This window comes from Pantherophis guttatus, chromosome 5 (genome assembly GCF_059756535.1).
Source record: "Pantherophis guttatus breed Tessera chromosome 5, ASM5975653v1, whole genome shotgun sequence".
NCBI classification, from domain to species: Eukaryota; Metazoa; Chordata; class Lepidosauria; order Squamata; family Colubridae; genus Pantherophis; species Pantherophis guttatus.
The window spans coordinates 72,668,618-72,690,347 of record NC_142067.1 but is presented as its reverse complement, the minus strand read 5'-3'; the positions used below and the strand labels follow the sequence as shown (position 1 = coordinate 72,690,347).

At 45.4% G+C, this 21,730-nt stretch overlaps 1 long non-coding RNA gene across 1 annotated transcript in view; it reads right to left on the bottom strand.

The window, feature by feature from the left end:
• Positions 1-3,855, bottom strand: part of LOC132712490 (uncharacterized) — a 59,467-nt gene extending 55,612 nt beyond the window's left edge. The window contains exon 1 of the long non-coding RNA XR_009623141.2: positions 3,795-3,855. This is a non-coding gene — a long non-coding RNA (uncharacterized LOC132712490). The remainder of the gene's footprint in view (positions 1-3,794) is intronic.
• Between the last annotated feature and the right edge of the window lie 17,875 nt (positions 3,856-21,730).

Below are 21,730 nucleotides of genomic sequence, written 5' to 3'. Positions count from 1 at the left end.
CGATTTTTGGTCGGGCTAGCTCAATGAAACTCCTTGCTAGGTTTTTCTCAATAAATGTTCTCAGCTCTTCTAACTCCCTCGGTGACATCCTGTACATCTTGGGTTTAGGGAGTTTAGCCCTGGATAAGATTTCTATTGCACAGTCGTGGTGCGGTGGGGAGGGAGCTTGCCTGAGGCTTTTTCACAAAAAACTTCAGCCAAATCCTTGTATTCTATGGGTATGCCCTCAGTTGGCATGGTGTGACCAAGCATGGCTGTTTCTCGATTCTCTGCCCCCTCAGTTCCTTTATGTGGATTCTCAGCAAAAGTCACGTTCATCTGAAATTTTATGATGCCTTGTTTCCAATTGATTTTGGAGTTCCATTTTTTCAGCCATGCAAGGCCCAGAACTAATGGCCATTCCATGCCAAGTGCCACTGTAAATGTAAGCATTTCCTTGTGGCTTCTGATGCCTATATGTAGAGGCTTGGTGGTAAAAGAAGCTGGCTCCCCACCTGCTATTGACCCATCTAGCTGGCAGAAAGCCATGGGGTTTTCCAGCTTTCTTACGTTAATCCCCAACTTCCCTACTAGGGTTGGGCTGATCAAACAACGGGTGCACCCTGAGTCCACTAGAGTGGAGATATTTATATCCCTGTCCCAGTTTGGGATAAATAGTCTTAAGGGGAGGGTAAGTGGTTTAATTGGTTTGCTTACCAGTGGTTTATCTTTTGGATCGCTTCCGAATGAGTGTGCTTCCTCCTGCTGAGATGCCAGGGTTTCCTCCCCAAAGAGCGGGGGATGGAAATTCTACAGTCTCCCTGCTCCTCAGGGCAGTCTCCTTCCCACGCTGGCCCGGTTCTGCAGGGTTCTCCCCCGGTGGGTGGTTCCGGGTGTTGTTTGCGAACAACACTGCAGCTCAGTGTCCCTCTTTTCCACACTTGAAACAGGTTGAGGATTTTGGGGAGAATGCAGTTTATGGTTTGAGGGGCTCTTGTTTCCATTGGGGTGGGGATTTCTTCCATGCTCGCCCCGCTTGGTACTTTGCCATATTGATCTCAGCTTCTTCAGGGGTGACATATCACTCATGTAGGTGATTCAGTGCACCTCGGGCCATGCAGGCATTGTATAGATCATCACTCAGCCCATCCTTGAAACAACTCACAAAAATATCTTCCGGCCAGTTCATATGACAGGCGAGGTCCCGGAATTCTTCTGTATACTCTGCTACTGGCTGTTGCCCCTGCCTCACCACCTTAATGCAGTCACGTGCTTTGCGATCTGCTAGTGGGTCCTCAAAGCATCATCACAGGGCCATCATGAAACAGCCAATATTCTGCAGTTCTGGTGCATTGGTGTTATGCAGGGTCACCATCCATCTGGCAGCGGCATCCTCTAGGGCTAGGGTCACAACTCACACTCTGGATCCTTGAGTTTGGAAATCACACCCATACTCTTGTATGTAGGTGAGCACGTGTGCCACAAAGAATCCTAACTGCTGCGGATTCCCATCAAACTTCACCCCAAGGGAGGGAGTTTCTCTTTCCAGTTGCGGGACTTGGGGTTGGTTGGGAATGAGTGCCAGTGTGCGTGCTACCTGGGAGGGTGGGTTTGCTGGGTCTTCTCCCACTGCTGCTGCACCATCTGCTCGATAGGCAGGCCCCAGAAGGGGGGTGCCTCCTGTGGCATCATCCATGACTGCTTTTAGTAAATCGAATCCAAGTCTCCCCCTTCTCCCAATTGATTGTCAGTATCACTTTTAGGGATATGACAGTAAGTTTCACTACAGGTAGTCCTCGATTTACAACAGTTCATTTAGTGATCGTTCAAAGTTACAATGGCACTAAAAATGACTTATGACCATTTTTCACACGTATGATCGATACAACATTCCCATGGTCACAGAATCAAAATTCAGACTCTTGACAACTCAGACTCATATTTAGGATGATTGAAATGCCTAAGGGTCATGTGATCCCCTTTTAGGACCTTCTGACAAGCAAAGTAATGGGGAAGCGAGATTCACTTAGTCATGGTACTAACTTAACAACTGCAATGAGTGTCACAAATGTGGCAAGAAAAGTTATAAAATGGGGCAAAACTCACTTAACAAATGTCTTACTTAGCAACAAAATTTTGGATTAAATTGACAACTACCTGTATTAAAGAATCCACACATATCCACATAATGATTAGTATACAAGAGCCTACCAGCTACAACATTTGACTTTCACATTGAAGATTACTGGTTTGAAAATTAACAGGATTATTTAAGAATTTGTATCATGTAATAGCTAATGTACTTAACCAGACATATGGAGACGGATTCCCATCAAACTTCACCCCAAGGGAGGGAGTTTCTCTTTCCAGTTGCAGGACTCAGGGCTGGTTGGGAATGGGCGCCGGTGTGCGTGCTGCCTGGGAGGGAGGGTTTGCTGGGTCTTCTCCCATTACTGCTATGCCATCTGCTCGATAGGCAGGCTCCAGAAGAGGGGTGCCTCCCATGGCATCATCCGCGACTGCTGCCCTTTCAGCAGACTTTGGTTGTTGTTCTTGCTCCCCTCGGATGTTCAGATTTTCCAAAATTTCCATCACCAATTGGGTTATATGCCTCTTTAGATAATCCTCCCTCAGTGGTGCTTTGGTTAGTCCCCCCTGGTCAGCAAGGGCTTCTAGTTCCAGATTCCACCCCGGTTTTCAGTTGCCACAGCTGAGGGTGACTGCTCTGGTTCTCTCATTCCAGCTATCTTTCTTCCCGATGCCAATTGATCAGCAGGGCTTTTGAGGATTCTCCAGGGTTACCTCATCCTTTCCAATGGGATGTATGAAACAGGTATCCGACTGGATGGCGGTTGATGTCTCCCCCCAACATTTGGCTTCTCCCAGTTCTCTGCTTCGTTCAGACATGGTTTGCAAGATCCCCTCAGTAGAGCGAAGATTGCTTCTCTGGGTTGACCGTTTTGCAGATCTTGCTTTCTGTAAAGATTGCCTCTCCTTCCAACTTAAGAAAGTAAAGACTCTTGAAATGTGATTGTTCAAAATGATCCTTTTATTAAGCAGAAGTGAAAGCAACCAAGTTAAAGCAAGATCTTAGGCAAGACAAGTAGGATTAAAGCAGTAGAGGCCCCTCCCTTTAAGTCAGAATGCAGATTTTAGCCAATACACAAGTGTGAAGATGTTTTCTTTACTAGTTTCCCTGAGAACCTGAACAAACATGTATTCACACTGTTATCCTTTAAAGTGAAACAACCCACATGGCTATCATAAACATTCCTCCACGTTAAGAGGATCTCAGGGCTCTTTGGCGTCAGGATATAGGTTGTAAAATATTTGTTGACACAAGCAATACTATAAATCGAATCCAAGCCTCCCCCTTCTCCCAATTGATTGGCAGTATCACTCTTAGGGATCTGACAAAAATCATATAAAGATTCAGGACATGCAGGAAAAGAAACGATTAAGCCACGTTATCAGGAAAACAAAACAAAATGGAAGGTCTGGGTTGTTAAAAAAGACAAACACAAAAGATTGATTATAAAAACAGGCTTAACTAAAGGCAAAACACGAAGATTCAATTATAAAACAGTTTGAAAATACTTAAAACACACATTGAGTCACTAAAACACGCTAGCGTTCACTTCCCTTCCTCCCCACAGAGATTACCCTCAGGATGGAGGAAGGAACAAAAGTGTGAGACAGGATTAAAACCATTAGATAAGAAAAGCAATCACGCACACAAAAGGGAAGCACACAAAAGCCCATAAGACTACCCGAAAATCAACTTCAAGGGGATAGTATAAAAATCATGTACTTACAGTATACTTTTGCTAGCTAGCCCAGGAATGCTGATTCATGCAACCACTTGTCTCACCTTCCTGGAAAATAAAAAGATCTGGCTTTCATGCTTTAGTCTAAATTCTTCCACCGCATCAGTGACATCTTCCCAGCTGGGAAATTTGAACCCAGAGAAGGAAGGTTTTTCCTTACAACAATTGGCAGCCACAAAGGAACACCCGGCCAACCCAGCTACTGGATAAGGCCTGGAGATCAAACCCAGGCAGTATGGACTTTCTTTGTCCAGGAAAATTCAACGGACCCTGCCCGGGAGGTATCAGGTTATAAAGGGAGTCTTTGAGCTTTGCACTCAACAGCTGCCTGAAAGTACCACTTTAAAATTTAAATCCCTAGAATTAAAGTGTGTGTGTGTGTGTGTGTGTGCACGTGCATGTGTGTCTGTGTGTATTGCTTCACCCTGATAGAGATTGGATCACACCTCTCCGATTGACCTCTAGCCACACCTCTACCTGTTGCTAGCTCCTCTGAGCTGTGACTGACAGGACTGGGAAAGCAAGGGGGGGATGCCAGATGTGGGACATTCTGTTCAAAGGGAAAAAGCCAAGTGGGACATGATGGCAGGTATAAGAAAAAGAGGGAAACCCTGTGTAAATTACAGAAAGCAAAACTCTGAACTTCAGAAAATTTTAGGAAACATTAGGAAATTCTAGGATTGCCTGTACTTTTCTGCTGAGGGCAGCAAGTCCTCCCGGATTGTGCTCTTCCAAGTCTGAAAACCATTGGCCTGAAATAGGAGCACCAGTACTTGTCTGCTGGGGGCAGCAAGTCCTCCTGGATTGTTTTTTTTCCCCAATCTGAAAACCGTTGGCCTGAGTTCCCTATGAGGGGAGGGCACATACTCTGTAAGGGAACCAGAGTCTCCACCAGAAGCTTTTTTGTCCTCAAACTGATAGCCTGGTAACCCGGCTACACCAAACTGAATCCCACATCTGAGAGGGAACATGGAAAGCTACCACTCAAGGGTCTTGATAGGAACTCCCCTGGGAGATTTGCTTGAGGCTTGGGATGAACAGCAGATGTCAGTCCTAGCCAATATGAAAAAGAAGAGAGCAAAAAGCATATGTAGGAAATGGGCTTTGTTAAGAGATGAAACGGGGAAACAAATTTGGCCAGAAGACTGTACTCTTAACTTCCAAACCATAAAAGCACTTAGGTCTAAAATCAAACCCAGCCAACTACCCTATTAGTACTGCTGGACTGAGTTGCCCCGATCTAGCGATCTGACAGGGAGAAAGGAACAAGCCACCACAGAGAATCCTTCCCCTCTGGAAAATAAATATGTGGCAAGAGAAAGGACAAGAGGACAACTGGAATGCATCTTAACCCATACACCATTTTCAGCATATGATCTAGTAATTTGGAAAAGGGACATCCCAATTTTTAGGTCTGACCCCCAAATGGTAAGCCAGATTTTAAGTCAATAGTGGATAGCCATAATCCATCTTGGCGGGATATGACCCAGCTCTTACATGTCTTTTTAACAAAAGATGAGCTGCTAAAATTATTTGAAAAAACAGATGAGATAGCCAAATGACCAGTTATACCCACACCAGGACAAACAGCTCCTGCACAAGTTGCCTGGCCTCTAGAACATCCCAATTGGGATTATAATGACACCAACCATTGGGGCACACACACAAAGGAAAATCTATTAGAAGTCTTAGAAGATATAGGAAAAAAGCCTCTAAATTGGCCTGAGTTTCAAAGAACGACTCAGAGAGAGAAACAAAACCCCGATGTATATTGGGTCTGTCTTTCTGAGGCAGCAGTAACATATGCCTCCCTAGATCTGAGCTGCCCAAAAGAATTCTTGCCACCGCTTTTGTCGATCAATCAGGTGGTGTCATCCGAGACCATTTCCAGTGGATCATGTCAAACTGGTCTGCCTTGGAAATATCTGAGTTACGGAGAATAGTGAACTTTGTTTATGATCAAAGAGAGATTCTAAAGGAAAAGGAGCAGGAATGTAAGGAAATGGAAAGTGAGAGGGAAAGAGATAGGAAAAGGGGAGCTGAGAGACAAGAAGAGCTGCAAGTTTTTGCAGCAATACACCATAACGGGCAAGCAACCTGCAAGTCTTTCTTCTCTGTGTGAAGATGCCAGCTGTGTAAGAAGGAAAAAACAGCCCTACCAGGAATGCAGACATTGCCATAAATGAGGGGAGGAGGGCATATATGCTGGTACAGCAGGCAGGAATACCCCCATAATCACTACCAGCCTCTACCCTCTTACCCCAGAAATGATTCTTTCCACTACAGAGATAGAGGGGACATGATGAGATCTCATTGGAAACCCAACAGGGAGAGCAACTCATAAAACATGTGACTAGACAAGGAAGATATAGACTTTAAAGCCACCTTCAGTGGCCTTGCCATTCCCTTGAAGAATGGCCCAGAAGGGGAACCTATGCTCCAAGTCTTAATAGAAGGAAAGCCATACGAATGCCTAATAGACACAGGAGCAACCGCATCACTTATTAACACCACCCCCTTTTAAAGGTGCAGTAACACAGGTGGCTAAGGACAACATAATGGGGGTGGGAGGGGCAGTAATTCCTGTAGAATACACCAATGACCTGAGTGTAGAAATTGCCCCCTTTTCCCTGAGTCATTTATTCACCGTGTGCCCCCAATCTTCCCTAGCCCTTTTGGGGAGGGACTTATTATGCAAACTAGGAGCCAAAATTGCCTGCCACAAATCAGGACTAACTCTAGATATCCCAGCAAAACACTTACAGCTGATGATAATAAACACCAACCAATTACACGAGGATTTAAGGAATTTACCATCCTTTCTATGGGGATGGGATAACACTGAGGTAGGATTATTAAAAGGAGCGACCCCAGTCACAATTCAAGTAAAGAACGGACTGCCTCCTTGTTTTTCCCCAATATAATATCCTAGCCGAGGCAGTTCAACCTTTAAGGAAACTGATAAAGGCTTACCTAGAACAGGGAGTCCTCAGGAAATGTACATCTCCCTGCAATGCCCCCACTTTTCCAGTAAAGAAAACAGAGGTAGACAATGAAGGGAATACCATTTTCAGATTTGTCCATGACTTAAGACTTGTGAACAACCATGTGATCCCTCGCGCCCCTTTGGTGCCAAATCCTGCAACTATAATAACTGAGGTTCCAGCTTCGGCTATGTATTTTACAGTCATAGACCTATGTTCTGTGTTTTTTAGCATCCCGGTAGACCAGGCATCCCAATACCTATTTGCTTTCACTTGGGAAGACCAACAGTATACATGGACCCGCTTGCCACAAGGCTACACTGAGTCCCCCACTTTATTCTCTCAAATTTTAAAAACAGATCTCTCCTCTATCTCCTTACCACACCAATTAATTCTAATCCAATATGTTTATGATTTGCTGCTGGCATCTAACTCTGAGCTAGCATGTAAATTAGAGACCTTACACTTACTTAAAGCCTTGGCAGACAGGGAGCATAAAGTCACCCTTTCAAAATTACAATATCTGCAACAAGATGTAACATATCTAGGCTACATCATCAGACCAGGAATCAGGAAATTGGCACCCAGCTGAGTACAGACTATCTTAGGCATGAAGCCACCTCAGCCTTAATGGGAGTACTAGGTTTCTGCCGCCCATGGATCTCTTCATTTGGGGAATTAGCCAGACCACTAATACAACTGACAGGAAAAGACATGCCCGACCCCATTGAATGGTCTAAATCACTAGATCAAATGATTCAAACAATAAAACAAACCCTAACATCAGCCCTGGCACTTGGCCTCCCCAACTATAGGAAACCTTTCATTCTGTTCATTCATGAAAAATCAGGCATTGCTTCAGGTGTCCTAACACAACCATTCAGTCCCACACACCAACCAATAGCATATTATTCAGTAACCTTAGATCCAGTGGCTCAGGGGGCAGTTCTGTGCTTAAGAGCAGTAGCAGCCACTGTGGAAATAGTGAAAAGATCTAAGGATTTAGTTCTTGGACAACCTCTAACTTTAAAAGTCCCCCATGAGGTTTTCGTAATCCTTTTAAAATCCCAGACGTAAGCCTTCACTCAGCAGCAATTGGCTCGATACTATTCACATCAGAAAATATCACATTTGACATATGCATCACCTTAAATCTGACCACATTACTTCCATTAGAACAGACCAGCGAAAGCCTCCAAATAGTTCACGACGCTGAATTACCCTGACCTGAACTGACAGATGCCCCGCTGCAAAACCCAACCTAGAACTTTTTACTGACAGCTCTTCTTACATACATGAAGGCAGGACAGTAGCAGGAGCTGTGGTAGTCTCCCTCCATGAGATCATCTGGGCATCCCCCCTCCCTCCAGCGCTCAAGCAGCAGAGCTCATAGAATTAACGAAAGCCTACGAAGCCGTGAGGAACCGGCCTACTAACATATTTACCAGTTCCAGATACGCTTTTGGGGTATGCCATGCAACAGGAGCCTTGTGGAAACAGCGAGGGTTTTTAATGTCAGCTGGACATCAAATCGCACATGCAAAACTAGTAGCCCAATTATTAGAAGCCATTCAACTACCAAAAGCCTTGGCAGTCATTCACTATAGAGCCCATCAAAAGGATGACTCCACAGTAACCAAAGGAAACCAGTATGCAGATGAAACAGCCAAATGGATAGCAACAAAACCTCTGCCTCATAACCTCATGGCACCAGCATTAACAATCAACCCTGAAGTACCTTACAAATAATTTTTGGGCAAGGGAGAGGCTGAACAATGGGAACAAAAGTTAGGGACATTTTTTAAGGAAGGATTTTGGAGGGTCCCAGATGGTAGACCCATAGTCCCATGCCTCCTCCTTAGATTAATTTGCCAGAGGTTACACATTAAAGAAAATTGTGGGACACAAGCTGTGGTAGATGCTATGAAGAGGGTGTGGTATGCACCAGGAGCCTATAGAGAGGCAACAAGGGTAGCAAGCACCTGCAAAACTTGCCAGGCAAATAACAACATCTCCAGAAAATCCATCCATGAAGGAGGGAGACCCTGGGCACAGAGGCCCTTTGAAAGAGTGCAAATGGATTACATACAGCTACCAAGGGCAGATGAGTACCAGTATGTTCTTGTATGGAGAGGCCAACTAACTCACTGGGTGGAAGTCTTCCCATGCCACCATGATACAGCCCTCAAAACAGCCAGACACCTCTTTAAGGATATTGTGTCCAGATTTGGAGTACCCACTGTTCTGGATATGGATAAGGGAAAACATTTCATAGCTCAGGTCCTTATCCACATATTCCAGGCCCTGGGCATCACCCAAAACCTCCACGTGCCATAATCACCAACTTCCTCTGGGGGAATAGAGAGGACAAACAAAGAGGTAAAAACCTTACTGGGCAAATTATGCCAAGAGACTCATCTCTCTTGGCCACAAGTGCTTCCAATTGCCCTCTTTTATATTAGGACCAGACCCAGATGAGATATAGGAATTTCCCCTTTTGAAATCCTCTTTGGCCACCCCCCCAGACACATTACAAGGCCTAGATCCCCAATCCCTGATCTTAGATAAGGAGGATATGGTTCTCTCTTCTTATCTTACAGCCTTACACAAGAGACTACAGATCCTGTAAACACAGAGTGCCCTACATATACCCTGCCCCTGGAAGAAGCCCTGCACCCTTTTGAACTAGGAGATTGGGTGTGGATCAAATTCTTCACCAGGACCTTATCCCTACAACCCAGGTGGAAAGGACACTACCAAGACTTGTTAACCACACAGACAGCCATCAAGGTAGTGGAAAGAGATTCCTGGATCCACTGGACAATTTATTTAATTTAATTTAATTTAATTTAATTTAATAATTTAATTTAATTTAATTTAATTTAATTTAATTTAATTTAATTTAATTTAATTTAATTTAATTTAATAATTTAATTTAATTTAATTTAATTTAATTTAATTTAATTTAATAATTTAATTTAATTTAATTTAATTTAATTTAATTTAATTTAATTTAATTTAATTATTTAATTTAATTTAATTTAATTTAATTTAATTTAATTTAATTTAATTTAATTTAATTTAATTTATTAAATTTATATGCCGCCCCTCTCCGAAGACTCAGGGCGGCTCACAATACATTTTAAAAAATCATTATAAAAAAAATTGAAACATTAAAAACATTAAAAACTCATTCATGCCATTCATGGCCGGATCTCGCCAGATCACAAGAGTGAGATAAACATCCGCAGGCCTGCCGGAAAAGCCTGCTAAACATGCTAAACCAGCAATCATAGACCACAGCCCAGAACCTGCACAAACTGTCCCACCTATCAGACTTAAGAAAAACCCTGAAATGGACCAGTGGACTCTAGAAACATTTTTTGATAACGCAAAGCCTTGGATCCCTGAAACCCTTTGTGCAGACACTGAACTCCAGGAAACTGGACTATAAGTTTCTGAAAAGAGAACTCTAGATTTTTTTTCCTTTTTGGGAGAATTGAACTCCAGATTTTTTAATATTTTTTTCTCTCTTTTCCCTTCTTTTCATTTGTTTCACCAAAAAAAAAGGTGGGGGGGGAGAGTTTAACCATGGAAAACAGGAAGCCCAGTGTGAACATACTGTGTAACTTATATTGTATATTATTGACTGTAACCCATGTAACAGCATTCCTGGAAGCAAACCTCATCCCAGACAAAGGAAACATTTTGGAGTATCTAGCAAAGGAGATATTCAACACCACCAGCTTCTGCCTAGCGGGGGTGGGATCAGTTAAGGACATTCTTACCACATGCCTGATGGGAGTAGCATCTAGACCACATACCATTTTTAACCGAACTAAGCTCAGGGACTTTCACCTCTCTGACTCCTACTCCAGCGTCTTTGACTGGGGTTACTCTTCTGACACAAAGGACCAAACAATGTACACACTGCACATTGTTGCAACCACTACCTCTGAACAATGTTTTAACCTCACAGGATGCTCCTTATCAAAGATACACAACTGCATAAGCCTAGATAACACATCCCTTACATGCAATAACACAGAAATCATTCCACTCTCCTATAGCTACATAAGGCTTCCCCCAGGATGGTTCTTCCTATGTGGCTTAAAAGCTTTCTCCAGCAAGCATAAAAGCATCAGTCAGGATGGGGAAAACGCCTCCGTCTAGCGTATGACCGAGTCGAGCAACTTGAAGCTCCACCCTTCCGGTTACCCCAGTTCTTCGACTCGGTCTACGTGTGACCAGGCGTGTTTTCCTTCTCTGAATGCTTTTTCAGCTATTTCGTCCGGATTCTCATCATCGGCTTCTCTCTCAGCTACCGGCTTGCTCCGCTGCAGCTTTATCACCGCCTGCCAGCTGTGCTTAAAAGGCCGTTGCCTAGCAGCTTCCCTCTATCGGCTGGAGCGGCGGCTCGCCTTTTCACGTTGCAGTAATAGCCGGATGGCTAGCGACCTCTCATCGCCTCGCCCGACGGCGTTTCAGCTCTTCGCAGGCTTCCAGGCACAGTGGCTAGGTAATTCGAGCCCTTTCGCGTTTCCCTCGGCTACGTCTAGTATCGGCTTAAAATGGCGGACGCCACGCGGCACAATGCTAATGACCGCGGCAGATCGTTATCCCGCCGCTGCCATGATAGTGATCCCCTTGAGGGATCTTCGGCCGATCCTCCACCCCCTGCTAAGAAGAGCAGGTCGAAGAAGGGAATCCCCTCCTCTGACTCTTCGGCTACTTCTCGTGAAGAGCAGAGGCACCACAAGGCAATTGAGAAAGCCTTTCAAAAGGCTCAATCCCAGGCCTCATCCACCATCGAAGGTAGGCCTGCTTCGTTGCCAGGATCTCGAGCCCGATCACCACGATCGCTACGAGAGCTCTCCCCTGATGTTCCTGACACTTCGCCTGGCGCCCCCCCTCGGATTCCCAGCGCTTATTCCAGTCCCTTCCAGAGCCGGGACCACCTCCTCAGGGTCCCTCCTCTGCTCAGCTGCCTCCGCCTCCGCCTCCGTCAACTCCTATGGCTGACTCCTTGGAGGCCTTCATTGCTCGGGCTATTCGTCAAGGCCTGGCGGAATGTCTACAGCAGCCTCCTTCTGCTCCTGCCCCTTCGTCTACTCTGCAGAGGGGCTCTAGGGTCGAATCTTCCCGGGATCGGGACCAAATAGAATTTCAATGCACCAATGATCAGGCTTCCATCTCAGAGAATGAAGACTACCAAGACCAGGCTTGGTCCGATGACGAAGGGTTGGGTCCAGACCAGCCCACATTCGTTGGTCTCTTCAAGCCGCACATGTTCCGTTCGCTTCTCTTTAAAGCAATCGCCACAACCCGTCTGGGGGCTTCCCCTCCCTCGGTTTCAGCTTCTGCTTCTGAGGATCCAGCAACAGCCATGTTTGCAGAACCCACGATTGATCCGGAGACCATCCCGGCTCCCAAGTTGTTTACCGACATCTTACAACGCCAATGGAATCTACCAGGGGCGGGGCCCAGCCCTAACGGGCTGGATAAACGACTATATAATTCTGCCGCCCCATTGGCGGATCTCTTACAGCTGCCCAAAGTGGATCCTCCGATAATAGCCTTAACAGATGTGGCTCATCCCACGGGCCCAGCGGAAGACTCCCTCCGGCCGGAGGACAAGAGGGCAGAAAAAACCCTTCTCAAAGGTCATCAAGCTACTGCGTGGGCCATTCGGGCTTCCACCTCAGCTTCTTTTTTTAACAGAGCTGCATTACTCTGGCTTAAACAGCTGCAAGCTCGTCTTCCCCTTTCTGACTCTCGTGCGCACCAAGATCTGAACAAAATCACGGCGGCTCTGGAGTATTCGGCGGATGCCACCTTGAATTCGACGAGGTTTTCTGCCAGGGCATTAGGATCCAATGTGACATCGCGCCGCCTGTTATGCCTTCGGAATTGGCAGGCTGACATGCGCAGCAAGTGGCAGCTCGCATCTTCACCTTACTCGGCGGGTTCTCTGTTTGGATCAGCGTTGGAACCCCTCCTCATCGAAAACAGGGATCGTCGAAAGATTCTGCCTCCTACTACTCATCGTGGGGAGCCTCGATATTCGACTTCGTTTAGATACCAATCCTTTCGTGCCTCAGGTTCATCCTCTTTCCAACCTCGCTTTCAGCGTTCCTACTCCTCCAGATCGCAGCAGGAGTCCCAGGTTAGGCAGGGGCCCAGGTTTCCCCCCAGATGTTCCCCTCGGGGAGGGAGGGGGGACGTTTCCCTCGCAGATCTAGATAATCCGCCTTCCCAGGCCCCCATTGGTAGTCGCCTTTCACTGTTTGTCTCTCAGTGGGAGGCTTCTACCTCCGATCCCTGGGTGCTTAACACTATTTCCCTTGGGCTTTCCCTAGAGTTTTTTTCTCCCCCCCCTCCCATTTTGTTCCCTGTCCTGTCTCTCGGGACAAATCACAGAGGGACCTTTTTTCGGCTGCTATTGACCATCTCTTGGAAATTTCAGCCATTGAGAGGGTTCCCCCTTCCCAACAGGGTCACAGGTTTTACTCCCGCCTTTTTGTGGTCCAAAAGTCCTCGGGGGGTTGGCGGCCCATTCTAGACCTGAAGGCCTTGAACTGGCACATTAAGTACCGCCGGTTCAAGATGCAATCCCTCTCCTCAATTTTGGAAGCGATTCACCCTTCTGATTTTCTGTCATCAATCGATTTAACGGAGGCCTACCTCCATGTTCCCATTTTACCCGTTCACCGCAGGTTTCTCCGCTTTGCTTTTAGGGGTTCTCATTTTCAGTATAAGGCTCTGCCCTTCGGGTTGTCCTCAGCGCCCCGGGTTTTCACGAAGCTGATGGCTGCTTTGGTGGGCCATATTCGCTCTAAACCCCTGCGCCTTCTATTTTATTTGGATGACATTTTGATCCTCTCTCCCTCCCTCCATATGGCTCGGGCAGATTTGGTCACTGTACTAAATTCTCTGCAGGCGCATGGGTTTTCTATCAACTGGGATAAGAGCCATCTATCCCCCTCTACCCGCATTCTTCATTTAGGGGCCCTAATTGATACCGTCTCATCCACGGTATCTCTCTCCCATGACCGCCAGGCCAGTCTATGAGCCTTGGCCCATCAGTGTCTTTCTTCGGGTTCGGCCCCCATCTCCACCCTTTCCCGTCTCCTGGGGATGATTGTGTCCACCTTTGGCATCACTCCGTGGTCCCGTTTACACAGCAGGGACCTTCAGTGGCTCCTGCTCCCCTTTCAAAGGTCTCTTCAGGATACTTCTCCACGACGCATTCGACTTCCGCCTCCAGTGCTCCACTCCCTTCGTTGGTGGACCTCAGACGCCTTGTCCCGTGGCTCACTGTTCCGGGAGCCTCAGCAGATTCAACTGACTACAGACGCCAGCCTCTTGGGCTGGGGGGCCCATCTTCTACACCACATGACGCAAGGTCGGTGGTCCTCCACGGAGTCTCTCCTCAACATCAATCTGTTGGAGCTCCGGGCCATCCGACTCACATTGCTCCACTTTCAGGATCAGGTGGAAGGGAAGGACGTTTTAGTCTTAACGGACAACACCACTGCCAAGGCCCATGTGAACAAGCTGGGAGGCACCCGTTCACGCGCTCTGATGGCCAAAGCCCATCTTCTAGGCCAGTGGGCCGAGACACACTTAACCTCGATCCGAGCAGACCACGTATCCGGGACGGCAAATGTCCAGGCAGATGCCCTCAGCCGGACATGGGTGGACCACGGGGAGTGGTCGATCTCTCCGTCTCTGTTTCAAGAAATCTCAACCAGATTCAGAACTCCCCTCGTGGACCTATTCGCTTCTCGGGCGAATCACCATCTTCCACGTTATTACTCGAGATTCCTGGATATACGAGCGGAAGTCACGGACGCTCTCCGGAGTCGGTGGCCATCCGGCCTTCTTTACGCTTTTCCACCACTGGCAGTGATCCCCAGGGTGATCCGGAAGCTCCTCGAGGAGCGGGCGCAGCTGATCTTACTCGCCCCTTATTGGCCCATGCGCCCATGGTTTGCGGACTTGATGACCCCATCAGTCTCCCCGCCATGGCAGATTCCAACCGCCAAGGTCCACTTGTCGCAAGGGCTCTCCTACATCCATATCCAGGTTGGCTTCGCTTGACCGTCTGGCGGTTGAGCGGTTCCTCCTGACCGCAATCCGCGTTCCAGCTCCGGTGATTCCCACGATTCAAGCAGCTCGCCGGCCCTCCACGGTATGAATATATGAAGCCACCTGGCGTGCCTTTACTTCCTGGTGTGAATCTGTTCCAGTACCGCCGACATCGGCTTCCATTCTCCATGTTCTGTCATTCCTCCAGGCCGGTTTGGACAAGGGCCTCGCACCGAACACTCTGCGCCGCCAAGTGGCCGCAATTGCTTTTATACTGACCTGTGGCTCCTCGGACTCCATCTCTCGCCACCCCATTATCCAAACCTTCCTGCGGGGCGCTACTAATTTACGGCCTCCAACCATCCACCAGTTCCCTTCCTGGAACCTCAACAAGGTTCTGACCGCCCTCATGTCCCCTCCGTTCGAGCCCCTCCGCTCTGTCTCCCTCAGGTTTCTCTCCTTAAAAGTGGCTTTTCTGGTTGCGATCAGCTCCGCACGCCGCATTTCAGAGCTCGCGGCGTTGTCCATCCGAGCGGATTTATGCATTTTTCATAACGACAGGGTGGTCCTCCGCCTGGACCCGGCATTTCTGCCCAAGATTAACTCACCCTTCCATAGGGCACAGGAGCTTGTCCTTCCCTGTCCTCAGCCTTCCCACCGGCTGGAGCATGCGTGGCACACCCTTGATGTCCGCCGGGCGCTTAAGATATACATCAGCCGTACGGCACCTCATCGAAAGTCGGAGGCTCTCTTCGTGGCATTTCACCCTACGTCCATAGGATCCCGGGTATCATCGTCGACATTGGGCCGTTGGATCAGGGCCACGATCTCCCTGGCTTACAACCACTCAGATTCTGTCCCTCCGCGCCGCATCATGGCGCACTCAACCAGGAGTGCAGCAACGTCTGCAGCATGGTCGACACAAGCTTCACTTGAGGAAGTCTGTAGAGCGGCCACTTGGACTTCCATCAGTCCCTTCATCAGACATTACAGAGTGGACTCCTTTGCATCGTCCGATGCGGCATTCGGCAGAAGGGTCCTGCAAGCAGTTCATCGAACCTGAGGGCGACTGGGACCGTTTCTTCCCTCCCTGGCGACATCAAGCTTTGGTATGTCCCCATCCTGACTGACGCTTTCATGCTTGCTGGAGAATGGACGTTGGACTTACCTGATACATCCGTTCTCAGCATGAAGAAAGCGTCAGTCAGCCCCACCCGTCTGGGTCCGGTCCGGTGGTAGCCAGGGGGGTTGCCTTCTAACTCTTTGTTGTTGCAGGAAAACACGTCTCGCGAGTCTGCACCTTCGCCCTCGCCGAAGAACTAGGGTAACCGGAAGGGCGGAGCTTCAAGTTGCTCGACTCGGTCATACGCTAGATGGAGGCATTTTCCCCATCCTGACTGACGCTTTCTTCATGCTGAGAACAGACGTATCAGGTAAGTCCAACATCCATTCTCTTATCTCCCCACAAATGCCACAGGGGGCCCTTGCACCCTGGGGAGACTAACTATTCTTATGCCCTCATTTCAGAGATGATACAGGAGATCTTCCCACGCTTTAGAGAAGCCACCTTGGAAAATAGGGCAGCAATAGATTACCTATTATTAAGGCATAATCATGGCTGTGAGGCGTTTGTGTTGCTTTCACCTAGAACAATCCTCTGAACTTGTGGAAAAGGACATCCACTGCCTAAAAGAGCTAGCCCAAAATATTGGCCATAACCAACCATCCATAGACTTTTCCTAGCTCTTCTCATGGCTACCAGACTTCCATAGGCTTAAAATGCTCATTGCAGGCATTGTCACTGTTTGTGTCCTAGGGGCTCTCCTGTGTTGCCTCTGTCATTGCATTCCCTCCTCCTTTAGTTGTCTAAAAACTTGCAGACCTGCCTCATCCTCACCAAACACCACAGGAAACCAGGTAGCTCTAATGATGGTCCAAATTGACTACAAATGCCAAGTCTACTCAGATACGACCCTGAATGGTGGGGACAGGGAGAAAAAAAACACAGATTGGGGGGGGGGGGGAATGGGAGATTGTGGGATGGAAACTACACTGAGACAGTGTTGCCACAAAAAGCTAGACCAGAAACCTCTAAAATAACATAAACTACAATACAAACTTTACCCTACAAATATCCCAAACTGGAGAAATTGAAACTCTGGGCACATTAGAAAAAAGAAACCCATTAAGAATAGTTATAAGAATACCAGAACCATTGAGAACAGTCACAGAGTACAAAAATCATATAAAGATTCAGGACATGAAGGAAAAAAAAACAATTAAGTCATGTTATCAGGAAAACAAAACAAAATGGAAGATCTGGGTTGTTACAAAAGACAAGCACAAAAGATTGATTATAAAAACAGACTTTACTAAAGGCAAAACAAGAAGATTTAATTATAAAACAGTTTGAAAATACTTAAACACACATTGACTCACTAAAACACGCTAGCATACACTTCCCTTCCTCCCCACAAAGATTACCCTCAGGAAGGAGGAACAAAAGCACAAGACAGGATTAAAACCATTAGATAAGAAAAGCAATCATGCACACAAAAGGGAAGCACAAAAGGCCCATAAGATTACCCGAAATCAACTTCAAAGAGGAGCATAGTATAAAAAACATGTACTTACAGTATACTTTTGCTAGCTAGCCCAGGAATGCTGATTCATGCAACCGCTTGTCTCGCCTTCCTGGAAAATAAAAAGATCCAGCTTTCATGCAGCAGATGTCTTCCCAGCCAGAAAATTTGAACCCAGAGAAGGAAGGTTTTTCCTTACAACACTAATAAAATGTACAATTACTGTAAACATTTTCAAACAATAAAACAAAAATGGTACAAAAATTTAAAATAGTACATTAAGCAGATTCATCCAGATAATGTTTCTAAAATTAAAAAGAATATGGACCAACTGCAACTCCTGGAACAGCAAGGGGAATCCCTCCACCCAACTGCAAAGGTAAGGTTCTGCAAAGGGATGCTTCTTTTCAGTTATGGATTGTAACAAAATCTTAACTAACCAGGGACTTATTGAGCTAATATCATTATTTGGACTGAATAGGAAAGCAAGAGGCAACTAATACAGTCTTGGCAACAATAACTACTTCTTTATGCTGCCTTTTTAAAAAATGTTTTTCAATTTTTACACTCCAGCTATGAGTTTTCCTGGTTGTTGCAATGATCAATGGAATCTTGACTATTGCAAAATGGTATGCCATTATGATATTAGAGTGATAGATTCAGGTTTTTCTAACAGTTACTGTATTAAAGGAGGAAGCATTGAATCATTATTGAAAATTGGTGCTATTACTTATGTTCTAATGCTAATTAAATGATGATATAAAGGTGGAAAATAAGGAAATGACTGTAAAACATTTAATGCATTTTTTCAGTTAATCTTCACTCATGTTGTTATGTCTTTGAAAGTTTTTAATCAATTTAGAATCTTCTATTGCTAAAATAAATTTCTAATTTATGTAGTATGTAGTATGTAGTCTTTTAATTTGGAATGTATTTATATTTAAATCAATTAGTGATACTGCAACTACCCTATAAGAATGATTTTCTTTATAATACAAATTATATATTTATAATTTATAATATTATAAATATATAATAATTATAATAATATTATAAATTTAAAATATGAGCCTAACATTTTTGGTCAAATATTCATGCATTTTTTCATAATTATAGCATTCTTTTTTCTTTGCAAAATAAATTAAAAGTAATACATATAATGTGTAGCAAATATATTTTAACAACTTTTTTACATGATTATAATGTTGAGATCATAATAGTGGTATATATCTGTGAATTTACAGCTCTTGGCCTTACAGATTCAATATCAATTTGTGCAATTTTCCTATTCTGCCTGTTATTGTAAGGAAGTTCAGATTAAATTGAACTGGAACAGGGGTAGCCCCTGATTTTTGGACGAAACATTTTTTATTCTATCAAGTTTTTTTCATATATTCTTGTTCTCTATATGCTTATTTTTTGATAAGCATATTTGATGCTTCACTGTGAAATATTATATGGTGAAGTGGAAATGGGATGAATGAAGAAATGTTACATTTAATATGGAGTAAACCATGAACTCCTTAGGTACCCTTAAAATAATCAGAGATTATATTCATACAAAATACTCAAGGATATATTTGATTGTGTCATCCATACCCAAATTATGAGTAAGAATGTGCTTTAAATATTCCTCCTCAATAGCAATTTGTAATTATGGCTTGTTGTACACTGCTCATGGTCTCACATATCATGTGAACCTGGATTAAGAGGTAGTTTATGGTAAGTATCCATCAATTCTTCAAGAAAATAATATGGGATACAGTCACAAAATAGAGTGCTTTTGAAAAGACAGCTTAGATGTTCCATTTTTGTTTTTAACCTTTTCCCTACCTGGGACATAGTAGACAATCAGAATGGGGGAGAGGGGATTCTGATCAACATCTAGCTATCATCAGCCTTTTTTAATTATTAAATTAATCCGTTCCAGTCGGGTTTCAGGCCTGGGCACAGCACGGAAACGGCATTGGTCGCGTTGGTTGATGATCTCTGGAGGGCTCGGGACAGGGGTTGCTCCTCTGTTCTGGTCCTATTAGATCTCTCAGTGGCTTTTGATACGATCGACCATGGTATAATGCTGCACTGGTTGGAAGAGTTGGGGATGGGGGGCACTGTGTTACGGTGGTTCTCCTCCTTTCTCTCTGACTGGTCGCAGTTTGTGTCGACAGGGGGGCAGAGGTCGACCTCGAGGCCTCTCATTTGTGGAGTGCCGCAAGGGTCGGTCCTCTCGCCTGTTCTGTTCAACATTTATGTGAAGCTGCTGGGCGAGATCATCCGTGGCTTTGGGGTGAGATACCACCAGTACGCTGATGACACCCAGCTGTACATCTCCACCCCAGGCCACCCCAGCGGTGCCCTTGAAGTGATGGCCCAGTGCCTGGAGGCTGTACGGATCTGGATGGGGAGGAACAAGCTCAGGCTCAACCCTTCCAAGACTGAGTGGCTGTGGTTCCCAGCATCCCGATATAGTCAGCTGACTCCATCGCTGACTATCGGGGGCGAGTCTTTGGCCCCTGTGGAGAGGGCGCGCAATCTGGGTGTCCTCCTGGATATGCAGCTGACCTTGGAGGAACATCTGACGGCTGTTGCCAGGGGGACCTTTTGTCAGGTTCGCCTGATCCGCCAGTTGCGCCCCTTTCTTGATCGGGATTCTGTGTGCACAGTCACTCATGCCCTTGTCACCTCTCGCCTGGACTACTGCAACACTCTCTACATGGGGCTCCCCTTGAAGAGCACCTGGAGGCTCCAACTGGTCCAGAATGCGGCCGTGCAGGTAATTATGGGAGCTGCATGGTGCTCCCGCATAACACCGCTCCTGCGCGAGCTGCACTGGCTCCCAGTGGTCTTCCGGGTGCGCTTCAAGGTGTTGGTTACCACCTTTAAAGCGCTCCATGGCATAGGACCTAGTTATCTTCGAGACCGCCTTCTGCCACCGACGACCTCCCATCGACCCGTGCGCTCCCACAGAGAGGGCCTCCTCGGGGTGCCATCAGCCAAGCAATGCAGACTGGTGACCCCCAGGGGGAGGGTCTTCTCTGTGGGGGCTCCCACCCTCTGGAATCAACTGCCCCCAGAGATAAGGAGAATCCAAGACCTCCGTGCCTTCCGCCGTGCCCTTAAAACCTACCTTTTCCAACAAGCCGGGCTGGCCTAACAAATTTTTTAAATGATTTTAAATTTGTTTGTCTTTTTAAATTTTGGGCCAAATTGAGATATTTCCTTTTAATCTGTTCTTAATGTATTTATTATGTGTTTTTATTTGGCTGTACACCGCTCTGAGTCCCTAGAGAGAAGGGCGGTATATAAATTTGAAGTAAAATAAAATAAAATAAAATAAATTAATTAAAATAATAAGAAAGTGGGAAGTGGCAGCCAGAAAAATATTACTTGGCTATCAGGCATCAGCACAAAAAATGGTTTGAAGTAAAGGAAATTGCCTTAGTGGTTAACAGGTCATAGTATATTTGGTAAACCTGTTCCTAAACTAGGATTAAAAAATAATTTGGTGTGTTTTCTGAATACAAACTACATTTTTCAGTCATCCAATTTCTGATGTTTGAAACTTTTGGCTTGATATTGAAGCACTATTGATATATAATTTATATGAACTGCATAAAGTGCTTAGAAAGACAGTTATGTATCTATGTCTAATAATTACTCTCTTGAAGCCTGGAATATGCATATATATATATATATATATATATATATATATATATATATGTCATAGTATAACTGCGAAGAATACTAACTCCATTCATATTCATTATCTGCCTAGCTCTCATTTTTAAAATTGTTTTATCAGTTATAAAACATTTTTACATTTTACTGAGTCCAAAATAAATGCATGTTTAAATTTTTAAAGTGCAAAATAGCACAGAGACCAATTCCCAGAAATGTCGGCAGTTTGGCGATTCAAATCCCTAGTATTGGTCTCCTGCATGAGCAGGGGGCTGGACTAGATGACCTCCAAGGTCCCTTCCAACTCTGCTACTGTTACCTGTGATATAGGATTGTGCTGAAGACAACTGGCTCAAAGACACCCAATGAGAGTGAACTTGATGGGGGTCTCCATATGTCTGGTTAAGTACATTAGCTATTACGATACAAATTCTTAAATAATCCTGTTAATTTTCAAACCAGTAATCTTCAATGTGAAAGTCAAATGTTGTAGCTGGTAGGCTCTTGTATACTAATCATTATGTGGATATGTGTGGATTCTTTAATACAGGTAGTTGTCAATTTAATCCAAAATTTTGTTGCTAAGTAA